At 46.5% G+C, this 25,503-nt stretch overlaps 9 non-coding genes and 1 pseudogene across 9 annotated transcripts; all 10 read left to right on the forward strand.

The window, feature by feature from the left end:
* Nucleotides 1-433: 433 nt before the first annotated feature.
* On the forward strand, nucleotides 434-552 carry LOC147082893 (5S ribosomal RNA). Its single transcript, XR_015076199.1, has one exon. It is a non-coding gene; the product is annotated as a 5S ribosomal RNA (ribosomal RNA).
* Nucleotides 553-2,965: 2,413 nt separating this feature from the next.
* LOC147082894 (5S ribosomal RNA) lies at nucleotides 2,966-3,084 on the forward strand. The gene has a single exon (XR_015076152.1). It is a non-coding gene; the product is annotated as a 5S ribosomal RNA (ribosomal RNA).
* A 2,418-nt stretch (nucleotides 3,085-5,502) lies between these two features.
* LOC147082895 (5S ribosomal RNA) lies at nucleotides 5,503-5,621 on the forward strand. Its single transcript, XR_015076044.1, has one exon. It is a non-coding gene; the product is annotated as a 5S ribosomal RNA (ribosomal RNA).
* Nucleotides 5,622-8,032: 2,411 nt separating this feature from the next.
* LOC147082896 (5S ribosomal RNA) lies at nucleotides 8,033-8,151 on the forward strand (annotated as a pseudogene).
* Nucleotides 8,152-10,578: 2,427 nt separating this feature from the next.
* LOC147082897 (5S ribosomal RNA) lies at nucleotides 10,579-10,697 on the forward strand. The gene has a single exon (XR_015076081.1). It is a non-coding gene; the product is annotated as a 5S ribosomal RNA (ribosomal RNA).
* A 2,420-nt stretch (nucleotides 10,698-13,117) lies between these two features.
* On the forward strand, nucleotides 13,118-13,236 carry LOC147082898 (5S ribosomal RNA). Its single transcript, XR_015076101.1, has one exon. It is a non-coding gene; the product is annotated as a 5S ribosomal RNA (ribosomal RNA).
* Nucleotides 13,237-15,665: 2,429 nt separating this feature from the next.
* Nucleotides 15,666-15,784, forward strand: LOC147082899 (5S ribosomal RNA). The gene has a single exon (XR_015076090.1). It is a non-coding gene; the product is annotated as a 5S ribosomal RNA (ribosomal RNA).
* Nucleotides 15,785-18,213: 2,429 nt separating this feature from the next.
* Nucleotides 18,214-18,332, forward strand: LOC147082900 (5S ribosomal RNA). The gene has a single exon (XR_015076045.1). It is a non-coding gene; the product is annotated as a 5S ribosomal RNA (ribosomal RNA).
* A 2,417-nt stretch (nucleotides 18,333-20,749) lies between these two features.
* LOC147082901 (5S ribosomal RNA) lies at nucleotides 20,750-20,868 on the forward strand. The gene has a single exon (XR_015076091.1). It is a non-coding gene; the product is annotated as a 5S ribosomal RNA (ribosomal RNA).
* Nucleotides 20,869-23,297: 2,429 nt separating this feature from the next.
* On the forward strand, nucleotides 23,298-23,416 carry LOC147082902 (5S ribosomal RNA). Its single transcript, XR_015076196.1, has one exon. It is a non-coding gene; the product is annotated as a 5S ribosomal RNA (ribosomal RNA).
* Nucleotides 23,417-25,503: the final 2,087 nt, after the last annotated feature.

The raw sequence follows: 25,503 nt of genomic DNA on the forward strand, positions 1-25,503 counted from the left end.
CCTCTCTCCCTTTTGAAAGAACGGTAGCACGTTAGCAGTCCTCCAGTGGTCGGGCACCACACCTGTAGCCAGAGAGGATTGTAAAATGATGGTGAGAGCCTGTGCTATTTGGTGTCTTACTTCCCTTAAGAGTGTGGGATAGATTTGATGCGGGCCTGGGTATTTGTCCAGTTTGAAAGATGCTACAGCCCTTAAGACTTGGTGTTTGAGCATGTTTATTTGATGTAATATTTGAATAGAAGGCAATGAAGGGTTGGGCTTGTAGTTTGTTTGTGTGGGAGGCAGAGCAGCAAGAAGAGGTGGAGGGGGGGTGGGGGGTTGCGGGAGGAGTAAAATTTGTAAATGTAAATTGAGTGTTGAATACTTGTATGAATGCGTAGAAGAGAAAAAAATGGGCGACAGCTTTAAGTAAAGAGAAAGCCAGCCAGCATATGCCTACGGCCATACTAGTCTGAATGCGCCTGATCTCGTCTGATCTCGGAAGCTAAGCAGAGTCAGGCCTGGTTAGTACTTGGATGGGAGACTGCCTGGGAATACCAGGTGCAGTAGGCTTTTGCTGCCGCCACAGGCTGCTCAACGTTTTGCACACACACGCGCACACACTGCTCTTAATCAATCAACATCCTTTTTGCTGCTCTCTCTCTCTCTCTCGCTTTCCTTTGACCATTTCTTCGCTGCACATTCTCCTGCTGCTACACAAATGCAAGGGGCTCCAGACACAGGGCCGAAATAAGCAGAAGAAGAAAATAAGATAGCCAAAATACACACACTGGCGGAGGGCCACCAGGACACAGCAGCAGAGAGGAGAGACAAGGTGCATAGAAAACTCGGAGGGACAAACAGCAACAGAACAAAGAAGAATGTAGAAAGAGCAGCAGTTAAATTCAGGAAAAAAGCAAAGCCAACTAGCATGCTGTTGAAATGCATGTGTGTTAATGCGAGGAGTGTTACAAATAAGATTGACGAGTTGCAGGCGCAAGTTGCCACATGGGGTTATGCAATAGTAGCCATAACGGAGACCTGGCTTCAAAATGGGCGGAATTGGAAACTAAACAATCCTGGCTACAATGTAATAACATTTGTAGAAGTCGTGTGGGCAGATGTCACATGATCAGGCAGAATCATAGAAATTTACAGCACAGAAGGAGGCCATTCGGCCCATCTTGTCCGTGCCAGCCGACAAAGAGCAATCCACCCAAATCCCACTTTACAGCACTTGGTCCGTAGCCTTGTTGGTTACGGCAGTTCAAGTGCATATCCAAGTACTTTTTAAACGTGATGAGGGTTTCTGCCTCTACCACCCTTTCAGGCAGTGCATTCCAGACCCCCACCATTCACTGGGTGAAAAAATGTCTCCTCAAATTCCCTGTAAACCTCCTACCAATTACTTGAAATCTATTATTGACCCTTCTGCTAAGGGAAATAGGTCCTTCCTATCCACTCTATCTCGGCCCCTCATAATTTTACACACCTCAATTAGGTCTCGCCTCAGCCTCCTGTGTTCCAAAGAAAACAACCCCAGCCTATCCAATCTTTCCTCATAACTAAAATTCCCCAGCCCAGGCAACATCCTCGGAAATCTCCTCTGCACCTTCTCTAGTGCAATCGCATCCTTCTTGTAATGTGGTGACCAGAACTGCACGCGGCACTCTAGCTGCGGCCTAACTAGTGTTTTATACAGTTGAAGCATAACCTCCCCGCTCTTATATTCTACGCCTCGGCTAATAAAGGCAAGTATCCCGTATGCCTGCTTAACCACTTTATCTACCTGTCCTGCTACCTTCAGGGATCTGTGGACATGCACTCCAAGGTCCCGCTGATCCTCTGCATTTCTCAGTTTCCTACCATTTATTGTGTATTCCAACTGAATTCCATTTGCCACTGTTCTGCCCACTAGACGAGTCCATTGATATCTTCCTGCAGTCTACAGCATTCTGTTTCATTATTAACCACACGGCCAATTTTTGTATCATCTGCAAACTTCTTAATCATACTTCCTACATTCAAATCCAAATCATTGATATATACCAGAAAAAGCAAAGGGCCCAGTACTGAGTCGGTGCAGGCTCGATGGGCCGAAATGGCCTCTATCTGCACTGTGGGGTTTCTGTGATTCTGTGAGCCCTGCGGAACCCCACTGGAAACAGCCTTCCGGTCACAAAAACACCCTTCGACCATTACCCTTTGTTTCCTGCCTCTGAGCCAATTTTGGATCCAACTTGCCACTTTGCCTTGGATCCCATGGGCTTTTACTTTCGTGACCAATCTGGCATGCGGGACCTTATCAAAAGCCTTGCTAAAATCCATATAGACTACATCAAAGGCACTACCCTCATCGACCCTCCTTGTTACCTCCTCGAAAAATTGAATTGCGTTAGTCAGACACGACCTTCCCTTAAGAAATCCATGCTGACTGTCCCTGATTAATCCGTGTCTTTCTAAATGAAGATTTCTCCTGTCCCTCAGAACTTTTTCCAATAATTTTCCCACCACCGAGGTTAGGCTGACTGGCCTGTAATTATGCGGTCTATCCCTCTCTCCCTTTTGAAAGAACGGTAGCACGTTAGCAGTCCTCCAGTGGTCGGGCACCACACCTGTAGCCAGAGAGGATTGTAAAATGATGGTGAGAGCCTGTGCTATTTGGTGTCTTACATCTCTTAAGAGTGTGGGATAGATTTGATGCGGGCCTGGGTATTTGTCCAGTTTGAAAGATGCTACAGCCCTTAAGACTTGGTGTTTGAGCATGTTTATTTGATGTAATATTTGAATAGAAGGCAATGAAGGGTTGGGCTTGTAGTTTGTTTGTGTGGGAGGCAGAGCAGCAAGAAGAGGTGGAGGGGGGGTGGGGGGTTGCGGGAGGAGTAAAATTTGTAAATGTAAATTGAGTGTTGAATACTTGTATGAATGCGTAGAAGAGAAAAAAATGGGCGACAGCTTTAAGTAAAGAGAAAGCCAGCTAGCATATGCCTACAGCCATACTAGTCTGAATGCGCCCGATCTCGTCTGATCTCGGAAGCTAAGCAGAGTCAGGCCTGGTTAGTACTTGGATGGGAGACTGCCTGGGAATACCGGGTGCAGTAGGCTTTTGCTGCCGCCACAGGCTGCTCAACGTTTTGCACACACACGCGCACACACTGCTCTTAATCAATCAACATCCTTTTTGCTGCTCTCTCTCTCTCTCTCTCTCGCTTTCCTTTGACCATTTCTTCGCTGCACATTCTCCTGCTGCTACACAAATGCAAGGGGCTCCAGACACAGGGCCGAAATAAGCAGAAGAAGAAAATAAGATAGCCAAAATACACACACTGGCGGAGGGCCACCAGGACACAGCAGCAGAGAGGAGAGACAAGGTGCATAGAAAACTCGGAGGGACAAACAGCAACAGAACAAAGAAGAATGTCGAAAGAGCAGCAGTTAAATTCAGGAAAAAAGCAAAGCCAACTAGCATGCTGTTGAAATGCATGTGTGTTAATGCGAGGAGCGTTACAAATAAGATTGACGAGTTGCAGGCGCAAGTTGCCACATGGGGTTATGCAATAGTAGCTATAACGGAGACCTGGCTTCAAAATGGGCGGAATTGGAAACTAAACAATCCTGGCTACAATGTAATAACATTTGTAGAAGTCGTGTGGGCAGATGTCACATGATCAGGCAGAATCGTAGAAATTTACAGCACAGAAGGAGGCCATTCGGCCCATCTTGTCCGTGCCAGCCGACAAAGAGCAATCCACCCAAATCCCACTTTACAGCACTTGGTCCGTAGCCTTGTAGGTTACGGCAGTTCAAGTGCATATCCAAGTACTTTTTAAACGTGATGAGGGTTTCTGCCTCTACCACCCTTTCAGGCAGTGCATTCCAGACCCCCACCATTCACTGGGTGAAAAAATGTCTCCTCAAATTCCCTGTAAACCTCCTACCAATTACTTGAAATCTATTATTGACCCTTCTGCTAAGGGAAATAGGTCCTTCCTATCCACTCTATCTCGGCCCCTCATAATTTTACACACCTCAATTAGGTCTCGCCTCAGCCTCCTGTGTTCCAAAGAAAACAACCCCAGCCTATCCAATCTTTCCTCATAACTAAAATTCCCCAGCCCAGGCAACATCCTCGGAAATCTCCTCTGCACCTTCTCTAGTGCAATCGCATCCTTCTTGTAATGTGGTGACCAGAACTGCACGCGGCACTCTAGCTGCGGCCTAACTAGTGTTTTATACAGTTGAAGCATAACCTCCCCGCTCTTATATTCTACGCCTCGGCTAATAAAGGCAAGTATCCCGTATGCCTGCTTAACCACTTTATCTACCTGTCCTGCTACCTTCAGGGATCTGTGGACATGCACTCCAAGGTCCCGCTGATCCTCTGCATTTCTCAGTGTCCTACCATTTATTGTGTATTCCAACTGAATTCCATTTGCCACTGTTCTGCCCACTAGACGAGTCCATTGATATCTTCCTGCAGTCTACAGCATTCTGTTTCATTATTAACCACACGGCCAATTTTTGTATCATCTGCAAACTTCTTAATCATACTTCCTACATTCAAATCCAAATCATTGATATATACCAGAAAAAGCAAAGGGCCCAGTACTGAGTCGGTGCAGGCTCGATGGGCCGAAATGGCCTCTATCTGCACTGTGGGGTTTCTGTGATTCTGTGAGCCCTGCGGAACCCCACTGGAAACAGCCTTCCGGTCACAAAAACACCCTTCCGACCATTACCCTTTGTTTCCTGCCTCTGAGCCAATTTTGGATCCAACTTGCCACTTTGCCTTGGATCCCATGGGCTTTTACTTTCGTGACCAATCTGGCATGCGGGACCTTATCAAAAGCCTTGCTAAAATCCATATAGACTACATCAAAGGCACTACCCTCATCGACCCTCCTTGTTACCTCCTCGAAAAATTGAATTGCGTTAGTCAGACACGACCTTCCGTTAAGAAATCCATGCTGACTGTCCCTGATTAATCCGTGTCTTTCTAAATGAAGATTTCTCCTGTCCCTCAGAACTTTTTCCAATAATTTTCCCACCACCGAGGTTAGGCTGACTGGCCTGTAATTATGCGGTCTATCCCTCTCTCCCTTTTGAAAGAGTGGTAGCACGTTAGCAGTCCTCCAGTGGTCGGGCACCACACCTGTAGCCAGAGAGGATTGTAAAATGATGGTGAGAGCCTGTGCTATTTGGTGTCTTACTTCTCTTAAGAGTGTGGGATAGATTTGATGCGGGCCTGGGTATTTGTCCAGTTTGAAAGATGCTACAGCCCTTAAGACTTGGTGTTTGAGCATGTTTATTTGATGTAATATTTGAATAGAAGGCAATGAAGGGTTGGGCTTGTAGTTTGTTTGTGTGGGAGGCAGAGCAGCAAGAAGAGGTGGAGGGGGGGTGGGGGGTTGCGGGAGGAGTAAAATTTGTAAATGTAAATTGAGTGTTGAATACTTGTATGAATGCGTAGAAGAGAAAAAAATGGGCGACAGCTTTAAGTAAAGAGAAAGCCAGCTAGCATATGCCTACGGCCATACTAGTCTGAATGCGCCCGATCTCGTCTGATCTCGGAAGCTAAGCAGAGTCAGGCCTGGTTAGTACTTGGATGGGAGACTGCCTGGGAATACCAGGTGCAGTAGGCTTTTGCTGCCGCCACAGGCTGCTCAACGTTTTGCACACACACGCGCACACACTGCTCTTAATCAATCAACATCCTTTTTGCTGCTCTCTCTCTCTCTCTCTCGCTTTCCTTTGACCATTTCTTCGCTGCACATTCTCCTGCTGCTACACAAATGCAAGGGGCTCCAGACACAGGGCCAAAATAAGCAGAAGAAGAAAATAAGATAGCCAAAATACACACACTGGCGGAGGGCCACCAGGACACAGCAGCAGAGAGGAGAGACAAGGTGCATAGAAAACTCGGAGGGACAAACAGCAACAGAACAAAGAAGAATGTAGAAAGAGCAGCAGTTAAATTCAGGAAAAAAGCAAAGCCAACTAGCATGCTGTTGAAATGCATGTGTGTTAATGCGAGGAGTGTTACAAATAAGATTGACGAGTTGCAGGCGCAAGTTGCCACATGGGGTTATGCAATAGTAGCCATAACGGAGACCTGGCTTCAAAATGGGCGGAATTGGAAACTAAACAATCCTGGCTACAATGTAATAACATTTGTAGAAGTCGTGTGGGCAGATGTCACATGATCAGGCAGAATCATAGAAATTTACAGCACAGAAGGAGGCCATTCGGCCCATCTTGTCCGTGCCAGCCGACAAAGAGCAATCCACCCAAATCTTTACAGCACTTGGTCCGTAGCCTTGTAGGTTACGGCAGTTCAAGTGCATATCCAAGTACTTTTTAAACGTGATGAGGGTTTCTGCCTCTACCACCCTTTCAGGCAGTGCATTCCAGACCCCCACCATTCACTGGGTGAAAAAATGTCTCCTCAAATTCCCTGTAAACCTCCTACCAATTACTTGAAATCTATTATTGACCCTTCTGCTAAGGGAAATAGGTCCTTCCTATCCACTCTATCTCGGCCCCTCATAATTTTACACACCTCAATTAGGTCTCGCCTCAGCCTCCTGTGTTCCAAAGAAAACAACCCCAGCCTATCCAATCTTTCCTCATAACTAAAATTCCCCAGCCCAGGCAACATCCTCGGAAATCTCCTCTGCACCTTCTCTAGTGCAATCGCATCCTTCTTGTAATGTGGTGACCAGAACTGCACGCGGCACTCTAGCTGCGGCCTAACTAGTGTTTTATACAGTTGAAGCATAACCTCCCCGCTCTTATATTCTACGCCTCGGCTAATAAAGGCAAGTATCCCGTATGCCTGCTTAACCACTTTATCTACCTGTCCTGCTACCTTCAGGGATCTGTGGACATGCACTCCAAGGTCCCGCTGATCCTCTGCATTTCTCAGTGTCCTACCATTTATTGTGTATTCCAACTGAATTCCATTTGCCACTGTTCTGCCCACTAGACGAGTCCATTGATATCTTCCTGCAGTCTACAGCATTCTGTTTCATTATTAACCACACGGCCAATTTTTGTATCATCTGCAAACTTCTTAATCATACTTCCTACATTCAAATCCAAATCATTGATATATACCAGAAAAAGCAAAGGGCCCAGTACTGAGTCGGTGCAGGCTCGATGGGCCGAAATGGCCTCTATCTGCACTGTGGGGTTTCTGTGATTCTGTGAGCCCTGCGGAACCCCACTGGAAACAGCCTTCCGGTCACAAAAACACCCTTCGACCATTACCCTTTGTTTCCTGCCTCTGAGCCAATTTTGGATCCAACTTGCCACTTTGCCTTGGATCCCATGGGCTTTTACTTTCGTGACCAATCTGGCATGCGGGACCTTATCAAAAGCCTTGCTAAAATCCATATAGACTACATCAAAGGCACTACCCTCATCGACCCTCCTTGTTACCTCCTCGAAAAATTGAATTGCGTTAGTCAGACACGACCTTCCGTTAAGAAATCCATGCTGACTGTCCCTGATTAATCCGTGTCTTTCTAAATGAAGATTTCTCCTGTCCCTCAGAACTTTTTCCAATAATTTACCCACCACCGAGGTTAGGCTGACTGGCCTGTAATTATGCGGTCTATCCCTCTCTCCCTTTTGAAAGAACGGTAGCACGTTAGCAGTCCTCCAGTGGTCGGGCACCACACCTGTAGCCAGAGAGGATTGTAAAATGATGGTGAGAGCCTGTGCTATTTGGTGTCTTACTTCTCTTAAGAGTGTGGGATAGATTTGATGCGGGCCTGGGTATTTGTCCAGTTTGAAAGATGCTACAGCCCTTAAGACTTGGTGTTTGAGCATGTTTATTTGATGTAATATTTGAATAGAAGGCAATGAAGGGTTGGGCTTGTAGTTTGTTTGTGTGGGAGGCAGAGCAGCAAGAAGAGGTGGAGGGGGGGTGGGGGGTTGCGGGAGGAGTAAAATTTGTAAATGTAAATTGAGTGTTGAATACTTGTATGAATGCGTAGAAGAGAAAAAAATGGGCGACAGCTTTAAGTAAAGAGAAAGCCAGCCAGCATATGCCTACGGCCATACTAGTCTGAATGCGCCCGATCTCGTCTGATCTCAGAAACTAAGCAGAGTCAGGCCTGGTTAGTACTTGGATGGGAGACCGCCTGGGAATACCAGGTGCAGTAGGCTTTTGCTGCCGCCACAGGCTGCTCAACGTTTTGCACACACACGCGCACACACTGCTCTTAATCAATCAACATCCTTTTTGCTGCTCTCTCTCTCTCTCTCTCTCTCTCTCTCTCGCTTTCCTTTGACCATTTCTTCGCTGCACATTCTCCTGCTGCTACACAAATGCAAGGGGCTCCAGACACAGGGCCGAAATAAGCAGAAGAAGAAAATAAGATAGCCAAAATACACACACTGGCGGAGGGCCACCAGGACACAGCAGCAGAGAGGAGAGACAAGGTGCATAGAAAACTCGGAGGGACAAACAGCAACAGAACAAAGAAGAATGTAGAAAGAGCAGCAGTTAAATTCAGGAAAAAAGCAAAGCCAACTAGCATGCTGTTGAAATGCATGTGTGTTAATGCGAGGAGCGTTACAAATAAGATTGACGAGTTGCAGGCGCAAGTTGCCACATGGGGTTATGCAATAGTAGCCATAACGGAGACCTGGCTTCAAAATGGGCGGAATTGGAAACTAAACAATCCTGGCTACAATGTAATAACATTTGTAGAAGTCGTGTGGGCAGATGTCACATGATCAGGCAGAATCATAGAAATTTACAGCACAGAAGGAGGCCATTCGGCCCATCTTGTCCGTGCCAGCCGACAAAGAGCAATCCACCCAAATCCCACTTTACAGCACTTGGTCCGTAGCCTTGTAGGTTACGGCAGTTCAAGTGCATATCCAAGTACTTTTTAAACGTGATGAGGGTTTCTGCCTCTACCACCCTTTCAGGCAGTGCATTCCAGACCCCCACCATTCACTGGGTGAAAAAATGTCTCCTCAAATTCCCTGTAAACCTCCTACCAATTACTTGAAATCTATTATTGACCCTTCTGCTAAGGGAAATAGGTCCTTCCTATCCACTCTATCTCGGCCCCTCATAATTTTACACACCTCAATTAGGTCTCACCTCAGCCTCCTGTGTTCCAAAGAAAACAACCCCAGCCTATCCAATCTTTCCTCATAACTAAAATTCCCCAGCCCAGGCAACATCCTCGGAAATCTCCTCTGCACCTTCTCTAGTGCAATCGCATCCTTCTTGTAATGTGGTGACCAGAACTGCACGCGGCACTCTAGCTGCGGCCTAACTAGTGTTTTATACAGTTGAAGCATAACCTCCCCGCTCTTATATTCTACGCCTCGGCTAATAAAGGCAAGTATCCCGTATGCCTGCTTAACCACTTTATCTACCTGTCCTGCTACCTTCAGGGATCTGTGGACATGCACTCCAAGGTCCCGCTGATCCTCTGCATTTCTCAGTGTCCTACCATTTATTGTGTATTCCAACTGAATTCCATTTGCCACTGTTCTGCCCACTAGACGAGTCCATTGATATCTTCCTGCAGTCTACAGCATTCTGTTTCATTATTAACCACACGGCCAATTTTTGTATCATCTGCAAACTTCTTAATCATACTTCCTACATTCAAATCCAAATCATTGATATATACCAGAAAAAGCAAAGGGCCCAGTACTGAGTCGGTGCAGGCTCGATGGGCCGAAATGGCCTCTATCTGCACTGTGGGGTTTCTGTGATTCTGTGAGCCCTGCGGAACCCCACTGGAAACAGCCTTCCGGTCACAAAAACACCCTTCGACCATTACCCTTTGTTTCCTGCCTCTGAGCCAATTTTGGATCCAACTTGCCACTTTGCCTTGGATCCCATGGGCTTTTACTTTCGTGACCAATCTGGCATGCGGGACCTTATCAAAAGCCTTGCTAAAATCCATATAGACTACATCAAAGGCACTACCCTCATCGACCCTCCTTGTTACCTCCTCGAAAAATTGAATTGCGTTAGTCAGACACGACCTTCCGTTAAGAAATCCATGCTGACTGTCCCTGATTAATCCGTGTCTTTCTAAATGAAGATTTCTCCTGTCCCTCAGAACTTTTTCCAATAATTTTCCCACCACCGAGGTTAGGCTGACTGGCCTGTAATTATGCGGTCTATCCCTCTCTCCCTTTTGAAAGAACGGTAGCACGTTAGCAGTCCTCCAGTGGTCGGGCACCACACCTGTAGCCAGAGAGGATTGTAAAATGATGGTGAGAGCCTGTGCTATTTGGTGTCTTACTTCTCTTAAGAGTGTGGGATAGATTTGATGCGGGCCTGGGTATTTGTCCAGTTTGAAAGATGCTACAGCCCTTAAGACTTGGTGTTTGAGCATGTTTATTTGATGTAATATTTGAATAGAAGGCAATGAAGGGTTGGGCTTGTAGTTTGTTTGTGTGGGAGGCAGAGCAGCAAGAAGAGGTGGAGGGGGGGTGGGGGGTTGCGGGAGGAGTAAAATTTGTAAATGTAAATTGAGTGTTGAATACTTGTATGAATGCGTAGAAGAGAAAAAAATGGGCGACAGCTTTAAGTAAAGAGAAAGCCAGCCAGCATATGCCTACGGCCATACTAGTCTGAATGCGCCTGATCTCGTCTGATCTCGGAAGCTAAGCAGAGTCAGGCCTGGTTAGTACTTGGATGGGAGACCGCTTGGGAATACCAGGTGCAGTAGGCTTTTGCTGCCGCCACAGGCTGCTCAACGTTTTGCACACACACGCGCACACACTGCTCTTAATCAATCAACATCCTTTTTGCTGCTCTCTCTCTCTCTCTCTCTCTCTCGCTTTCCTTTGACCATTTCTTCGCTGCACATTCTCCTGCTGCTACACAAATGCAAGGGGCTCCAGACACAGGGCCGAAATAAGCAGAAGAAGAAAATAAGATAGCCAAAATACACACACTGGCGGAGGGCCACCAGGACACAGCAGCAGAGAGGAGAGACAAGGTGCATAGAAAACTCGGAGGGACAAACAGCAACAGAACAAAGAAGAATGTCGAAAGAGCAGCAGTTAAATTCAGGAAAAAAGCAAAGCCAACTAGCATGCTGTTGAAGTGCATGTGTGTTAATGCGAGGAGCGTTACAAATAAGATTGACGAGTTGCAGACGCAAGTTGCCACATGGGGTTATGCAATAGTAGCCATAACGGAGACCTGGCTTCAAAATGGGCGGAATTGGAAACTAAACAATCCTGGCTACAATGTAATAACATTTGTAGAAGTCGTGTGGGCAGATGTCACATGATCAGGCAGAATCATAGAAATTTACAGCACAGAAGGAGGCCATTCGGCCCATCTTGTCCGTGCCAGCCGACAAAGAGCAATCCACCCAAATCCCACTTTACAGCACTTGGTCCGTAGCCTTGTAGGTTACGGCAGTTCAAGTGCATATCCAAGTACTTTTTAAACGTGATGAGGGTTTCTGCCTCTACCACCCTTTCAGGCAGTGCATTCCAGACCCCCACCATTCACTGGGTGAAAAAATGTCTCCTCAAATTCCCTGTAAACCTCCTACCAATTACTTGAAATCTATTATTGACCCTTCTGCTAAGGGAAATAGGTCCTTCCTATCCACTCTATCTCGGCCCCTCATAATTTTACACACCTCAATTAGGTCTCACCTCAGCCTCCTGTGTTCCAAAGAAAACAACCCCAGCCTATCCAATCTTTCCTCATAACTAAAATTCCCCAGCCCAGGCAACATCCTCGGAAATCTCCTCTGCACCTTCTCTAGTGCAATCGCATCCTTCTTGTAATGTGGTGACCAGAACTGCACGCGGCACTCTAGCTGCGGCCTAACTAGTGTTTTATACAGTTGAAGCATAACCTCCCCGCTCTTATATTCTACGCCTCGGCTAATAAAGGCAAGTATCCCGTATGCCTGCTTAACCACTTTATCTACCTGTCCTGCTACCTTCAGGGATCTGTGGACATGCACTCCAAGGTCCCGCTGATCCTCTGCATTTCTCAGTGTCCTACCATTTATTGTGTATTCCAACTGAATTCCATTTGCCACTGTTTTGCCCACTAGACGAGTCCATTGATATCTTCCTGCAGTCTACAGCATTCTGTTTCATTATTAACCACACGGCCAATTTTTGTATCATCTGCAAACTTCTTAATCATACTTCCTACATTCAAATCCAAATCATTGATATATACCAGAAAAAGCAAAGGGCCCAGTACTGAGTCGGTGCAGGCTCGATGGGCCGAAATGGCCTCTATCTGCACTGTGGGGTTTCTGTGATTCTGTGAGCCCTGCGGAACCCCACTGGAAACAGCCTTCCGGTCACAAAAACACCCTTCGACCATTACCCTTTGTTTCCTGCCTCTGAGCCAATTTTGGATCCAACTTGCCACTTTGCCTTGGATCCCATGGGCTTTTACTTTCGTGACCAATCTGGCATGCGGGACCTTATCAAAAGCCTTGCTAAAATCCATATAGACTACATCAAAGGCACTACCCTCATCGACCCTCCTTGTTACCTCCTCGAAAAATTGAATTGCGTTAGTCAGACACGACCTTCCGTTAAGAAATCCATGCTGACTGTCCCTGATTAATCCGTGTCTTTCTAAATGAAGATTTCTCCTGTCCCTCAGAACTTTTTCCAATAATTTTCCCACCACCGAGGTTAGGCTGACTGGCCTGTAATTATGCGGTCTATCCCTCTCTCCCTTTTGAAAGAACGGTAGCACGTTAGCAGTCCTCCAGTGGTCGGGCACCACACCTGTAGCCAGAGAGGATTGTAAAATGATGGTGAGAGCCTGTGCTATTTGGTGTCTTACTTCTCTTAAGAGTGTGGGATAGATTTGATGCGGGCCTGGGTATTTGTCCAGTTTGAAAGATGCTACAGCCCTTAAGACTTGGTGTTTGAGCATGTTTATTTGATGTAATATTTGAATAGAAGGCAATGAAGGGTTGGGCTTGTAGTTTGTTTGTGTGGGAGGCAGAGCAGCAAGAAGAGGTGGAGGGGGGGTGGGGGTTGCGGGAGGAGTAAAATTTGTAAATGTAAATTGAGTGTTGAATACTTGTATGAATGCGTAGAAGAGAAAAAAATGGGCGACAGCTTTAAGTAAAGAGAAAGCCAGCTAGCATATGCCTACGGCCATACTAGTCTGAATGTGCCCGATCTCGTCTGATCTCGGAAGCTAAGCAGAGTCAGGCCTGGTTAGTACTTGGATGGGAGACCGCCTGGGAATACCGGGTGCAGTAGGCTTTTGCTGCCGCCACAGGCTGCTCAACGTTTTGCACACACACGCGCACACACTGCTCTTAATCAATCAACATCCTTTTTGCTGCTCTCTCTCTCTCTCTCTCTGTCTCTCTCTCTCGCTTTCCTTTGACCATTTCTTCGCTGCACATTCTCCTGCTGCTACACAAATGCAAGGGGCTCCAGACACAGGGCCGAAATAAGCAGAAGAAGAAAATAAGATAGCCAAAATACACACACTGGCGGAGGGCCACCAGGACACAGCAGCAGAGAGGAGAGACAAGGTGCATAGAAAACTCGGAGGGACAAACAGCAACAGAACAAAGAAGAATGTAGAAAGAGCAGCAGTTAAATTCAGGAAAAAAGCAAAGCCAACTAGCATGCTGTTGAAATGCATGTGTGTTAATGCGAGGAGTGTTACAAATAAGATTGACGAGTTGCAGGCGCAAGTTGCCACATGGGGTTATGCAATAGTAGCCATAACGGAGACCTGGCTTCAAAATGGGCGGAATTGGAAACTAAACAATCCTGGCTACAATGTAATAACATTTGTAGAAGTCGTGTGGGCAGATGTCACATGATCAGGCAGAATCATAGAAATTTACAGCACAGAAGGAGGCCATTCGGCCCATCTTGTCCGTGCCAGCCGACAAAGAGCAATCCACCCAAATCCCACTTTACAGCACTTGGTCCGTAGCCTTGTAGGTTACGGCAGTTCAAGTGCATATCCAAGTACTTTTTAAACGTGATGAGGGTTTCTGCCTCTACCACCCTTTCAGGCAGTGCATTCCAGACCCCCACCATTCACTGGGTGAAAAAATGTCTCCTCAAATTCCCTGTAAACCTCCTACCAATTACTTGAAATCTATTATTGACCCTTCTGCTAAGGGAAATAGGTCCTTCCTATCCACTCTATCTCGGCCCCTCATAATTTTACACACCTCAATTAGGTCTCGCCTCAGCCTCCTGTGTTCCAAAGAAAACAACCCCAGCCTATCCAATCTTTCCTCATAACTAAAATTCCCCAGCCCAGGCAACATCCTCGGAAATCTCCTCTGCACCTTCTCTAGTGCAATCGCATCCTTCTTGTAATGTGGTGACCAGAACTGCACGCGGCACTCTAGCTGCGGCCTAACTAGTGTTTTATACAGTTGAAGCATAACCTCCCCGCTCTTATATTCTACGCCTCGGCTAATAAAGGCAAGTATCCCGTATGCCTGCTTAACCACTTTATCTACCTGTCCTGCTACCTTCAGGGATCTGTGGACATGCACTCCAAGGTCCCGCTGATCCTCTGCATTTCTCAGTGTCCTACCATTTATTGTGTATTCCAACTGAATTCCATTTGCCACTGTTCTGCCCACTAGACGAGTCCATTGATATCTTCCTGCAGTCTACAGCATTCTGTTTCATTATTAACCACACGGCCAATTTTTGTATCATCTGCAAACTTCTTAATCATACTTCCTACATTCAAATCCAAATCATTGATATATACCAGAAAAAGCAAAGGGCCCAGTACTGAGTCGGTGCAGGCTCGATGGGCCGAAATGGCCTCTATCTGCACTGTGGGGTTTCTGTGATTCTGTGAGCCCTGCGGAACCCCACTGGAAACAGCCTTCCGGTCACAAAAACACCCTTCGACCATTACCCTTTGTTTCCTGCCTCTGAGCCAATTTTGGATCCAACTTGCCACTTTGCCTTGGATCCCATGGGCTTTTACTTTCGTGACCAATCTGGCATGCGGGACCTTATCAAAAGCCTTGCTAAAATCCATATAGACTACATCAAAGGCACTACCCTCATCGACCCTCCTTGTTACCTCCTCGAAAAATTGAATTGCGTTAGTCAGACACGACCTTCCGTTAAGAAATCCATGCTGACTGTCCCTGATTAATCCGTGTCTTTCTAAATGAAGATTTCTCCTGTCCCTCAGAACTTTTTCCAATAATTTTCCCACCACCGAGGTTAGGCTGACTGGCCTGTAATTATGCGGTCTATCCCTCTCTCCCTTTTGAAAGAACGGTAGCACGTTAGCAGTCCTCCAGTGGTCGGGCACCACACCTGTAGCCAGAGAGGATTGTAAAATGATGGTGAGAGCCTGTGCTATTTGGTGTCTTACTTCTCTTAAGAGTGTGGGATAGATTTGATGCGGGCCTGGGTATTTGTCCAGTTTGAAAGATGCTACAGCCCTTAAGACTTGGTGTTTGAGCATGTTTATTTGATGTAATATTTGAATAGAAGGCAATGAAGGGTTGGGCTTGTAGTTTGTTTGTGTGGGAGGCAGAGCAGCAAGAAGAGGTGGAGGGGGGGTGGGGGGTTGCGGGAGGAGTAAAATTTGTAAATGTAAATTGAGTGTTGAATACTTGTATGAATGCGTAGAAGAGAAAAAAATGGGCGACAGCTTTAAGTAAAGAGAAAGCCAGCTAGCATATGCCTACGGCCATACTAGTCTGAATGCGCCCGATCTCATCTGATCTCGGAAGCTAAGCAGAGTCAGGCCTGGTTAGTACTTGGATGGGAGACTGCCTGGGAATACCGGGTGCAGTAGGCTTTTGCTGCCGCCACAGGCTGCTCAACGTTTTGCACACACACGCGCACACACTGCTCTTAATCAATCAACATCCTTTTTGCTGCTCTCTCTCTCTCTCTCTCTGTCTCTCTCTCTCGCTTTCCTTTGACCATTTCTTCGCTGCACATTCTCCTGCTGCTACACAAATGCAAGGGGCTCCAGACACAGGGCCGAAATAAGCAGAAGAAGAAAATAAGATAGCCAAAATACACACACTGGCGGAGGGCCACCAGGACACAGCAGCAGAGAGGAGAGACAAGGTGCATAGAAAACTCGGAGGGACAAACAGCAACAGAACAAAGAAGAATGTAGAAAGAGCAGCAGTTAAATTCAGGAAAAAAGCAAAGCCAACTAGCATGCTGTTGAAATGCATGTGTGTTAATGCGAGGAGTGTTACAAATAAGATTGACGAGTTGCAGGCGCAAGTTGCCACATGGGGTTATGCAATAGTAGCCATAACGGAGACCTGGCTTCAAAATGGGCGGAATTGGAAACTAAACAATCCTGGCTACAATGTAATAACATTTGTAGAAGTCGTGTGGGCAGATGTCACATGATCAGGCAGAATCATAGAAATTTACAGCACAGAAGGAGGCCATTCGGCCCATCTTGTCCGTGCCAGCCGACAAAGAGCAATCCACCCAAATCCCACTTTACAGCACTTGGTCCGTAGCCTTGTAGGTTACGGCAGTTCAAGTGCATATCCAAGTACTTTTTAAACGTGATGAGGGTTTCTGCCTCTACCACCCTTTCAGGCAGTGCATTCCAGACCCCCACCATTCACTGGGTGAAAAAATGTCTCCTCAAATTCCCTGTAAACCTCCTACCAATTACTTGAAATCTATTATTGACCCTTCTGCTAAGGGAAATAGGTCCTTCCTATCCACTCTATCTCGGCCCCTCATAATTTTACACACCTCAATTAGGTCTCGCCTCAGCCTCCTGTGTTCCAAAGAAAACAACCCCAGCCTATCCAATCTTTCCTCATAGCTAAAATTCCCCAGCCCAGGCAACATCCTCGGAAATCTCCTCTGCACCTTCTCTAGTGCAATCGCATCCTTCTTGTAATGTGGTGACCAGAACTGCACGCGGCACTCTAGCTGCGGCCTAACTAGTGTTTTATACAGTTGAAGCATAACCTCCCCGCTCTTATATTCTATGCCTCGGCTAATAAAGGCAAGTATCCCGTATGCCTGCTTAACCACTTTATCTACCTGTCCTGCTACCTTCAGGGATCTGTGGACATGCACTCCAAGGTCCCGCTGATCCTCTGCATTTCTCAGTGTCCTACCATTTATTGTGTATTCCAACTGAATTCCATTTGCCACTGTTCTGCCCACTAGACGAGTCCATTGATATCTTCCTGCAGTCTACAGCATTCTGTTTCATTATTAACCACACGGCCAATTTTTGTATCATCTGCAAACTTCTTAATCATACTTCCTACATTCAAATCCAAATCATTGATATATACCAGAAAAAGCAAAGGGCCCAGTACTGAGTCGGTGCAGGCTCGATGGGCCGAAATGGCCTCTATCTGCACTGTGGGGTTTCTGTGATTCTGTGAGCCCTGCGGAACCCCACTGGAAACAGCCTTCCGGTCACAAAAACACCCTTCGACCATTACCCTTTGTTTCCTGCCTCTGAGCCAATTTTGGATCCAACTTGCCACTTTGCCTTGGATCCCATGGGCTTTTACTTTCGTGACCAATCTGGCATGCGGGACCTTATCAAAAGCCTTGCTAAAATCCATATAGACTACATCAAAGGCACTACCCTCATCGACCCTCCTTGTTACCTCCTCGAAAAATTGAATTGCGTTAGTCAGACACGACCTTCCGTTAAGAAATCCATGCTGACTGTCCCTGATTAATCCGTGTCTTTCTAAATGAAGATTTCTCCTGTCCCTCAGAACTTTTTCCAATAATTTTCCCACCACCGAGGTTAGGCTGACTGGCCTGTAATTATGCGGTCTATCCCTCTCTCCCTTTTGAAAGAACGGTAGCACGTTAGCAGTCCTCCAGTGGTCGGGCACCACACCTGTAGCCAGAGAGGATTGTAAAATGATGGTGAGAGCCTGTGCTATTTGGTGTCTTACATCTCTTAAGAGTGTGGGATAGATTTGATGCGGGCCTGGGTATTTGTCCAGTTTGAAAGATGCTACAGCCCTTAAGACTTGGTGTTTGAGCATGTTTATTTGATGTAATATTTGAATAGAAGGCAATGAAGGGTTGGGCTTGTAGTTTGTTTGTGTGGGAGGCAGAGCAGCAAGAAGAGGTGGAGGGGGGGTGGGGGGTTGCGGGAGGAGTAAAATTTGTAAATGTAAATTGAGTGTTGAATACTTGTATGAATGCGTAGAAGAGAAAAAAATGGGCGACAGCTTTAAGTAAAGAGAAAGCCAGCTAGCATATGCCTACGGCCATACTAGTCTGAATGCGCCCGATCTCGTCTGATCTCGGAAGCTAAGCAGAGTCAGGCCTGGTTAGTACTTGGATGGGAGACTGCCTGGGAATACCAGGTGCAGTAGGCTTTTGCTGCCGCCACAGGCTGCTCAACGTTTTGCACACACACGCGCACACACTGCTCTTAATCAATCAACATCCTTTTTGCTGCTCTCTCTCTCTCTCTCTCTTGCTTTCCTTTGACCATTTCTTCGCTGCACATTCTCCTGCTGCTACACAAATGCAAGGGGCTCCAGACACAGGGCCGAAATAAGCAGAAGAAGAAAATAAGATAGCCAAAATACACACACTGGCGGAGGGCCACCAGGACACAGCAGCAGAGAGGAGAGACAAGGTGCATAGAAAACTCGGAGGGACAAACAGCAACAGAACAAAGAAGAATGTAGAAAGAGCAGCAGTTAAATTCAGGAAAAAAGCAAAGCCAACTAGCATGCTGTTGAAATGCATGTGTGTTAATGCGAGGAGTGTTACAAATAAGATTGACGAGTTGCAGGCGCAAGTTGCCACATGGGGTTATGCAATAGTAGCCATAACGGAGACCTGGCTTCAAAATGGGCGGAATTGGAAACTAAACAATCCTGGCTACAATGTAATAACATTTGTAGAAGTCGTGTGGGCAGATGTCACATGATCAGGCAGAATCATAGAAATTTACAGCACAGAAGGAGGCCATTCGGCCCATCTTGTCCGTGCCAGCCGACAAAGAGCAATCCACCCAAATCCCACTTTACAGCACTTGGTCCGTAGCCTTGTAGGTTACGGCAGTTCAAGTGCATATCCAAGTACTTTTTAAACGTGATGAGGGTTTCTGCCTCTACCACCCTTTCAGGCAGTGCATTCCAGACCCCCACCATTCACTGGGTGAAAAAATGTCTCCTCAAATTCCCTGTAAACCTCCTACCAATTACTTGAAATCTATTATTGACCCTTCTGCTAAGGGAAATAGGTCCTTCCTATCCACTCTATCTCGGCCCCTCATAATTTTACACACCTCAATTAGGTCTCGCCTCAGCCTCCTGTGTTCCAAAGAAAACAACCCCAGCCTATCCAATCTTTCCTCATAACTAAAATTCCCCAGCCCAGGCAACATCCTCGGAAATCTCCTCTGCACCTTCTCTAGTGCAATCGCATCCTTCTTGTAATGTGGTGACCAGAACTGCACGCGGCACTCTAGCTGCGGCCTAACTAGTGTTTTATACAGTTGAAGCATAACCTCCCCGCTCTTATATTCTACGCCTCGGCTAATAAAGGCAAGTATCCCGTATGCCTGCTTAACCACTTTATCTACCTGTCCTGCTACCTTCAGGGATCTGTGGACATGCACTCCAAGGTCCCGCTGATCCTCTGCATTTCTCAGTGTCCTACCATTTATTGTGTATTCCAACTGAATTCCATTTGCCACTGTTCTGCCCACTAGACGAGTCCATTGATATCTTCCTGCAGTCTACAGCATTCTGTTTCATTATTAACCACACGGCCAATTTTTGTATCATCTGCAAACTTCTTAATCATACTTCCTACATTCAAATCCAAATCATTGATATATACCAGAAAAAGCAAAGGGCCCAGTACTGAGTCGGTGCAGGCTCGATGGGCCGAAATGGCCTCTATCTGCACTGTGGGGTTTCTGTGATTCTGTGAGCCCTGCGGAACCCCACTGGAAACAGCCTTCCGGTCACAAAAACACCCTTCGACCATTACCCTTTGTTTCCTGCCTCTGAGCCAATTTTGGATCCAACTTGCCACTTTGCCTTGGATCCCATGGGCTTTTACTTTCGTGACCAATCTGGCATGCGGGACCTTATCAAAAGCCTTGCTAAAATCCATATAGACTACATCAAAGGCACTACCCTCATCGACCCTCCTTGTTACCTCCTCGAAAAATTGAATTGCGTTAGTCAGACACGACCTTCCGTTAAGAAATCCATGCTGACTGTCCCTGATTAATCCGTGTCTTTCTAAATGAAGATTTCTCCTGTCCCTCAGAACTTTTTCCAATAATTTTCCCACCACCGAGGTTAGGCTGACTGGCCTGTAATTATGCGGTCTATCCCTCTCTCCCTTTTGAAAGAACGGTAGCACGTTAGCAGTCCTCCAGTGGTCGGGCACCACACCTGTAGCCAGAGAGGATTGTAAAATGATGGTGAGAGCCTGTGCTATTTGGTGTCTTACTTCTCTTAAGAGTGTGGGATAGATTTGATGCGGGCCTGGGTATTTGTCCAGTTTGAAAGATGCTACAGCCCTTAAGACTTGGTGTTTGAGCATGTTTATTTGATGTAATATTTGAATAGAAGGCAATGAAGGGTTGGGCTTGTAGTTTGTTTGTGTGGGAGGCAGAGCAGCAAGAAGAGGTGGAGGGGGGGTGGGGGGTTGCGGGAGGAGTAAAATTTGTAAATGTAAATTGAGTGTTGAATACTTGTATGAATGCGTAGAAGAGAAAAAAATGGGCGACAGCTTTAAGTAAAGAGAAAGCCAGCTAGCATATGCCTACGGCCATACTAGTCTGAATGCGCCCGATCTCATCTGATCTCGGAAGCTAAGCAGAGTCAGGCCTGGTTAGTACTTGGATGGGAGACTGCCTGGGAATACCGGGTGCAGTAGGCTTTTGCTGCCGCCACAGGCTGCTCAACGTTTTGCACACACACGCGCACACACTGCTCTTAATCAATCAACATCCTTTTTGCTGCTCTCTCTCTCTCTCTCTCTGTCTCTCTCTCTCGCTTTCCTTTGACCATTTCTTCGCTGCACATTCTCCTGCTGCTACACAAATGCAAGGGGCTCCAGACACAGGGCCGAAATAAGCAGAAGAAGAAAATAAGATAGCCAAAATACACACACTGGCGGAGGGCCACCAGGACACAGCAGCAGAGAGGAGAGACAAGGTGCATAGAAAACTCGGAGGGACAAACAGCAACAGAACAAAGAAGAATGTAGAAAGAGCAGCAGTTAAATTCAGGAAAAAAGCAAAGCCAACTAGCATGCTGTTGAAATGCATGTGTGTTAATGCGAGGAGTGTTACAAATAAGATTGACGAGTTGCAGGCGCAAGTTGCCACATGGGGTTATGCAATAGTAGCCATAACGGAGACCTGGCTTCAAAATGGGCGGAATTGGAAACTAAACAATCCTGGCTACAATGTAATAACATTTGTAGAAGTCGTGTGGGCAGATGTCACATGATCAGGCAGAATCATAGAAATTTACAGCACAGAAGGAGGCCATTCGGCCCATCTTGTCCGTGCCAGCCGACAAAGAGCAATCCACCCAAATCCCACTTTACAGCACTTGGTCCGTAGCCTTGTAGGTTACGGCAGTTCAAGTGCATATCCAAGTACTTTTTAAACGTGATGAGGGTTTCTGCCTCTACCACCCTTTCAGGCAGTGCATTCCAGACCCCCACCATTCACTGGGTGAAAAAATGTCTCCTCAAATTCCCTGTAAACCTCCTACCAATTACTTGAAATCTATTATTGACCCTTCTGCTAAGGGAAATAGGTCCTTCCTATCCACTCTATCTCGGCCCCTCATAATTTTACACACCTCAATTAGGTCTCGCCTCAGCCTCCTGTGTTCCAAAGAAAACAACCCCAGCCTATCCAATCTTTCCTCATAGCTAAAATTCCCCAGCCCAGGCAACATCCTCGGAAATCTCCTCTGCACCTTCTCTAGTGCAATCGCATCCTTCTTGTAATGTGGTGACCAGAACTGCACGCGGCACTCTAGCTGCGGCCTAACTAGTGTTTTATACAGTTGAAGCATAACCTCCCCGCTCTTATATTCTATGCCTCGGCTAATAAAGGCAAGTATCCCGTATGCCTGCTTAACCACTTTATCTACCTGTCCTGCTACCTTCAGGGATCTGTGGACATGCACTCCAAGGTCCCGCTGATCCTCTGCATTTCTCAGTGTCCTACCATTTATTGTGTATTCCAACTGAATTCCATTTGCCACTGTTCTGCCCACTAGACGAGTCCATTGATATCTTCCTGCAGTCTACAGCATTCTGTTTCATTATTAACCACACGGCCAATTTTTGTATCATCTGCAAACTTCTTAATCATACTTCCTACATTCAAATCCAAATCATTGATATATACCAGAAAAAGCAAAGGGCCCAGTACTGAGTCGGTGCAGGCTCGATGGGCCGAAATGGCCTCTATCTGCACTGTGGGGTTTCTGTGATTCTGTGAGCCCTGCGGAACCCCACTGGAAACAGCCTTCCGGTCACAAAAACACCCTTCGACCATTACCCTTTGTTTCCTGCCTCTGAGCCAATTTTGGATCCAACTTGCCACTTTGCCTTGGATCCCATGGGCTTTTACTTTCGTGACCAATCTGGCATGCGGGACCTTATCAAAAGCCTTGCTAAAATCCATATAGACTACATCAAAGGCACTACCCTCATCGACCCTCCTTGTTACCTCCTCGAAAAATTGAATTGCGTTAGTCAGACACGACCTTCCGTTAAGAAATCCATGCTGACTGTCCCTGATTAATCCGTGTCTTTCTAAATGAAGATTTCTCCTGTCCCTCAGAACTTTTTCCAATAATTTTCCCACCACCGAGGTTAGGCTGACTGGCCTGTAATTATGCGGTCTATCCCTCTCTCCCTTTTGAAAGAACGGTAGCACGTTAGCAGTCCTCCAGTGGTCGGGCACCACACCTGTAGCCAGAGAGGATTGTAAAATGATGGTGAGAGCCTGTGCTATTTGGTGTCTTACATCTCTTAAGAGTGTGGGATAGATTTGATGCGGGCCTGGGTATTTGTCCAGTTTGAAAGATGCTACAGCCCTTAAGACTTGGTGTTTGAGCATGTTTATTTGATGTAATATTTGAATAGAAGGCAATGAAGGGTTGGGCTTGTAGTTTGTTTGTGTGGGAGGCAGAGCAGCAAGAAGAGGTGGAGGGGGGGTGGGGGGTTGCGGGAGGAGTAAAATTTGTAAATGTAAATTGAGTGTTGAATACTTGTATGAATGCGTAGAAGAGAAAAAAATGGGCGACAGCTTTAAGTAAAGAGAAAGCCAGCTAGCATATGCCTACGGCCATACTAGTCTGAATGCGCCCGATCTCGTCTGATCTCGGACGCTAAGCAGAGTCAGGCCTGGTTAGTACTTGGATGGGAGACTGCCTGGGAATACCAGGTGCAGTAGGCTTTTGCTGCCGCCACAGGCTGCTCAACGTTTTGCACACACACGCGCACACACTGCTCTTAATCAATCAACATCCTTTTTGCTGCTCTCTCTCTCTCTCTCTCTTGCTTTCCTTTGACCATTTCTTCGCTGCACATTCTCCTGCTGCTACACAAATGCAAGGGGCTCCAGACACAGGGCCGAAATAAGCAGAAGAAGAAAATAAGATAGCCAAAATACACACACTGGCGGAGGGCCACCAGGACACAGCAGCAGAGAGGAGAGACAAGGTGCATAGAAAACTCGGAGGGACAAACAGCAACAGAACAAAGAAGAATGTAGAAAGAGCAGCAGTTAAATTCAGGAAAAAAGCAAAGCCAACTAGCATGCTGTTGAAATGCATGTGTGTTAATGCGAGGAGCGTTACAAATAAGATTGACGAGTTGCAGGCGCAAGTTGCCACATGGGGTTATGCAATAGTAGCTATAACGGAGACCTGGCTTCAAAATGGGCGGAATTGGAAACTAAACAATCCTGGCTACAATGTAATAACATTTGTAGAAGTCGTGTGGGCAGATGTCACATGATCAGGCAGAATCATAGAAATTTACAGCACAGAAGGAGGCCATTCGGCCCATCTTGTCCGTGCCAGCCGACAAAGAGCAATCCACCCAAATCCCACTTTACAGCACTTGGTCCGTAGCCTTGTAGGTTACGGCAGTTCAAGTGCATATCCAAGTACTTTTTAAACGTGATGAGGGTTTCTGCCTCTACCACCCTTTCAGGCAGTGCATTCCAGACACCCACCATTCACTGGGTGAAAAAATGTCTCCTCAAATTCCCTGTAAACCTCCTACCAATTACTTGAAATCTATTATTGACCCTTCTGCTAAGGGAAATAGGTCCTTCCTATCCACTCTATCTCGGCCCCTCATAATTTTACACACCTCAATTAGGTCTCGCCTCAGCCTCCTGTGTTCCAAAGAAAACAACCCCAGCCTATCCAATCTTTCCTCATAACTAAAATTCCCCAGCCCAGGCAACATCCTCGGAAATCTCCTCTGCACCTTCTCTAGTGCAATCGCATCCTTCTTGTAATGTGGTGACCAGAACTGCACGCGGCACTCTAGCTGCGGCCTAACTAGTGTTTTATACAGTTGAAGCATAACCTCCCCGCTCTTATATTCTACGCCTCGGCTAATAAAGGCAAGTATCCCGTATGCCTGCTTAACCACTTTATCTACCTGTCCTGCTACCTTCAGGGATCTGTGGACATGCACTCCAAGGTCCCGCTGATCCTCTGCATTTCTCAGTGTCCTACCATTTATTGTGTATTCCAACTGAATTCCATTTGCCACTGTTCTGCCCACTAGACGAGTCCATTGATATCTTCCTGCAGTCTACAGCATTCTGTTTCATTATTAACCACACGGCCAATTTTTGTATCATCTGCAAACTTCTTAATCATACTTCCTACATTCAAATCCAAATCATTGATATATACCAGAAAAAGCAAAGGGCCCAGTACTGAGTCGGTGCAGGCTCGATGGGCCGAAATGGCCTCTATCTGCACTGTGGGGTTTCTGTGATTCTGTGAGCCCTGCGGAACCCCACTGGAAACAGCCTTCCGGTCACAAAAACACCCTTCCGACCATTACCCTTTGTTTCCTGCCTCTGAGCCAATTTTGGATCCAACTTGCCACTTTGCCTTGGATCCCATGGGCTTTTACTTTCGTGACCAATCTGGCATGCGGGACCTTATCAAAAGCCTTGCTAAAATCCATATAGACTACATCAAAGGCACTACCCTCATCGACCCTCCTTGTTACCTCCTCGAAAAATTGAATTGCGTTAGTCAGACACGACCTTCCGTTAAGAAATCCATGCTGACTGTCCCTGATTAATCCGTGTCTTTCTAAATGAAGATTTCTCCTGTCCCTCAGAACTTTTTCCAATAATTTTCCCACCACCGAGGTTAGGCTGACTGGCCTGTAATTATGCGGTCTATCCCTCTCTCCCTTTTGAAAGAGCGGTAGCACGTTAGCAGTCCTCCAGTGGTCGGGCACCACACCTGTAGCCAGAGAGGATTGTAAAATGATGGTGAGAGCCTG

This window comes from Somniosus microcephalus, unplaced genomic scaffold (assembly GCF_052327205.1).
Source record: "Somniosus microcephalus isolate GS21.2 unplaced genomic scaffold, FLI_Smic_1.0 scaffold110, whole genome shotgun sequence".
Taxonomy (NCBI): Eukaryota; Metazoa; Chordata; class Chondrichthyes; order Squaliformes; family Somniosidae; genus Somniosus; species Somniosus microcephalus.